At 33.0% G+C, this 4,315-nt stretch overlaps 1 long non-coding RNA gene across 2 annotated transcripts; it reads left to right on the plus strand.

The window, feature by feature from the left end:
* The first annotated feature begins 341 nt into the window (after window positions 1-341).
* On the plus strand, window positions 342-2,642 carry LOC144020975 (uncharacterized). 2 transcript variants are annotated; one of them, XR_013284014.1, is made up of 3 exons: window positions 342-509; window positions 854-1,005; window positions 2,055-2,642. It is a non-coding gene; the product is annotated as an uncharacterized LOC144020975 (long non-coding RNA). The 2 variants fall into 2 exon arrangements; XR_013284015.1 differs by lacking the exon at window positions 2,055-2,642 and adding an exon at window positions 1,173-1,763.
* Window positions 2,643-4,315: the final 1,673 nt, after the last annotated feature.

Consider the following 4,315-nt stretch of genomic DNA (forward strand, 5'->3'; position numbering starts at 1 on the left):
TAAGTCAAAATATATTCACCATGAGAACATTTGTTAGACACGACATAAAATAATCTAACACAGAGCATCCAGGGTAGGTAGTCAACAGAGGTTTATTTTACATGCATGAACAAACATAGTTTTTGGCACTAGACAAATTACTAACCAAGTTAAAATTAACAACTCACATTTGTTCGTCCCTGGTTGCTGTTGACTTTAAGAACCTTGTGTAATCTCTGAAACAAAACTGCACCTCCATTGTGACACAGTCTTTTGTCTTGAATATGCAGAAGAATGGAACAGTCTTTCTTCATCTCAGCGGCCTGCAGCAACCAACCCGCTTTTAGACAAAAAAGAATTACATTATAAGTGTTATTGTCACATCACCTCTTTACAGTATATGCACATCACAGATTTAAGTAAAGTAAAGTGTTTGTTGAGGTTAAAATAAATTTCAAAGTAGACTCGTCTGTGATTGGAAGGCACACGGAAGAGGGATCATCTCGCCAAAGCAGAAACATTGTCAGCAGGTATGTGCTACACACACGCGTGCCCATTTCTGTTATTAATGTGACCGATATTTAGTATAGGGTTGAAAATAATTTTTTGCTATGTTAAGTTTTAAGGCTATAGTTTAGTAAAAACGCGAGCTGCTGAATGATTTATCGAGTGAATCCAACAGTGGTTACCAAACTCGGGTTACCTGTGCCCATCAGTCATAATAGAGAGTCACAGCTACACGCTCCCTTTTCCCCAAACTCTCTCTCATCAACCTCAACAAACACTTTACTTTACTTAAATCTGTGATGTGCATATACTGTAAAGAGGTGATGTGACAATAACACTTATAATGTAATTCTTTTTTGTCTAAAAGCGGGTTGGTTGCTGCAGGCCGCTGAGATGAAGAAAGACTGTTCCATTCTTCTGCATATTCAAGACAAAAGACTGTGTCACAATGGAGGTGCAGTTTTGTTTCAGAGATTACACAAGGTTCTTAAAGTCAACAGCAACCAGGGACGAACAAATGTGAGTTGTTACATTGCACTATTTCATTGTCACTTTGCTAAAATTACACATTTCAAAAGTAAAGGATTGGTCAGCAATATGTCACTTGTATTCTGTTTACATTTCGAGACAGCATTAATTAGAAAGCATGACTCTGCACATATTAAGTGAGTGTGTGTGTGTTTTAGACAACCCAATGCTGAGAGCTACAAATTCTTTTTGTGAACAAGTAATCCGTCAAAGGATTATAGTTGACAAAGATGTGATGAGAATGGACAAGCTAAGGGGTTTGTGAACAGTGTTAATAAACACGGGGATCTTGATGCTTCAGACTACAGGTAACATATAAATCTTCACATTGAAACACATTTATGAAATCTATGGGGAGAGATTTGTCTAAAATCTCACTGTTTCAGAGAAAAATAGTTTTCTGACAAGCTCAATTTAAGTTAAAAATAAATAAATAAATACAATTGATTCTCTAAAAATGAAAACCAGTTGGTTGTTAATTATTACATGCAAATGTGTTTTTTTTTGTCTTCTGTATTTATAATTGTTCTTTGACCAAGAAAGTATATAGGCCTATAGGTATATTTGTATTTCTATCCAAATATACGATTATTCACTAGAATTTTCAGTAGGATATCCAAATACCAAAATATTCGATAGCTGCAGCACTAATAATACTAATTTTGAGTTGTGGCACGCCCACACGAGTTATTTTACCACACACCCATGTCAAAACTAGCTTACTGCACACACTGCACCCCAACGTCAAATTTTTGCTAACGTCATAATAATAATAATAATAATAATAATAATATATTAAAAATTTTGTTGGATCCAAAAGCAACTTACATAATTATAGTTTCATATGATTGTGATTGTCTTATTTTCAAATGTTGAAATATTTTCTTGATTTGAACAAAATATAATTGTTTAGAATAATCTTGATTTCAATTATTACCAAAATAATTGTGATGATTATTTTTTGCCATAATAGAGCAGCCCTAATGTGATGTGAATATGTGTATCTTGTGCTCATCTTCCCCTTCAATTTTCTATTTCAGGCAGGAAATACTGAAACGAAGATTGAGGTGTGATTTCCCCCATCTGGTTTTTCACACCCCTTTCCAGCAACAACTCTGAAATGGTTTTTGTAGAGACATTATCAACAACTGACAAACTTTTAGACAGGGTACCTCACTCATCAGATACATCAACTACTGAGTCTACTGATGTAAGCCAAGAAAGTGACACTAACACATGGCTGGTACAACATCAGGTTGGAAAATGACAGGGCATACGAGGACACTTTACAGTGCAGGGCTGTAAAATCTATGTAAAATCTGCCATTTTGTTTGTTTCATTATCAAGATGTTAACTCTCCATTTTAACACTTTTCAAGCAAAAATCAAAATGTCTGTATTCCATTTTTCCACAACACAGACCTTTGTTAAATTGGTCTGCCAAAAAAATAAAAGAGAGCTGTTCCAATGAAGTTCCAAAGGTTTTATTGTGAATGCACATTTGATTTTTATTTTATTATTATTATTTTTTTTTTATTAATATTTTTTGGGTAGGGGACGGGGGGTATAAATGACATGCTGTGATGACACAATCTGATACTTTAATAAATATTCTATATGTTATAATAATCTGGGCTCTGAATGCATCTATTTCCATCTAGTCCATTTTGCCTTGTTCCAGGTTTGTGGTGCATGGTAGTATTTTTGGCCGATGTATGCTGCTTCTTGTGTACCTTTCATTACGTAATAGGTTGTGAATTGTTTTCATATATGAAACATAAACATAGCTAAATGTAACATCTGTGTGCTGGTTTCACTTCTAGTTGAAGCGTTTTTTGTTTTTTTGGCACAAATTTAATATATTTAATTATCTAAATTCACATGATTGCACCAAACCACCAATACTTGTTTCTGATGTTAGGTACATGTATTTATAACACCTGGGAATGATTTTCTGTTGCCAAATTTAATGTAAGACGTTTTACAACCAAAAACTGTAGCACAAGATTTTCGTTTTTTGTTATTTACCTATATATGCATTTCTGGCTTGTAACAAAATTGGGGCAGGAAAACATTGGGTGAACTTTTAAACCAAAGTTCAGAAGGGTATTATCTATCAAAAAATGCATTGAACAAGTAGTGCCCAGACAGTGGAGCGAAACTCATTTTCTAGGCACTTTTTGGGGGTTCACCCCACGGCCTAGAAGTTGGTGTGAATATTTGAATGTATTATTTACAATTGAGATAGGGTTGTTCTGATTTTGTTATGTGTGGTTATTGTATTGTCATGTCCGCTTTTAACTTAACAGTTTTTATCAGTTGCTAAAACACCAAACCCCGTTCGATGAAGCAAATTCTCAGTTTCCGAGACTAATTTCTGGAATGAAACACTTTTTTGACCAAACCTTACACACGGTTCAGGCTTAGACCCAATTCTCAAAACTCATCCACTCTTTTTGGATAAAACTTAAACACATTTCACACTATTCCTAAATTATTTTGCCCTAAGACTAATGCATGTTTTTTTTGTTAAAAGTACCCATTTTGACTCTATCACGTTTTTTGATTGAATTATTGAACATAAAAACAAACAGCAGAGAAACAAAAGTTAAAAAAGAAAAGAAGAAAAGAAAAAACAAACTCATCATAGTTTACATGTTCAAAAGGGAGTAGGAAGAAGTTAACTTATTTAGTCCTACCCCTCATACATTATACATTTAAACTTATTTCATTATTGATACAATACTAGGTTAATATTTTTAAAAATAAAATGATGCGTGCATTATCCAGCAACATATATACATGAAATTCCTAAACATATACCATAATACATTTATAAATCATATACCCATACTCATTATATACAATTTTCATGCTCTTATTTGACAAAAGTAATTTTTTTTAACTTTGCATTTAAACATTTTTTTTTTTAACTCAACAAGTGAGTCACATCTTTTCAAGTCAATTCCCAGATTATTCCACAAATTAACACCTTTTACAGAAACACACCTTTGCTTAATATTTGTTCTTGTTTTGGGTTTTTTGTACACACTTGTACCCCTTATATCATAAGGACTGTGTCTAATTTCAAACAATGTCTGAGTAATATAGCAGAGTAGATTGTTATATACTTTGTACATTATTTGTGCTATTTTAAACTCAACCAAGTCATAAAATGTCATTGTATTTAATTTGATAAATAATGGATGTGTTGATTCTGTATATTTTGAACGATTAATAATCCTTATGGCTCTTTTTTGCAAATTGAAAACAGAGTTAGTGTTTGTTTTAGATGCAGTCCC

This window comes from Festucalex cinctus, chromosome 6, assembly GCF_051991245.1.
Source record: "Festucalex cinctus isolate MCC-2025b chromosome 6, RoL_Fcin_1.0, whole genome shotgun sequence".
Taxonomy (NCBI): Eukaryota; Metazoa; Chordata; class Actinopteri; order Syngnathiformes; family Syngnathidae; genus Festucalex; species Festucalex cinctus.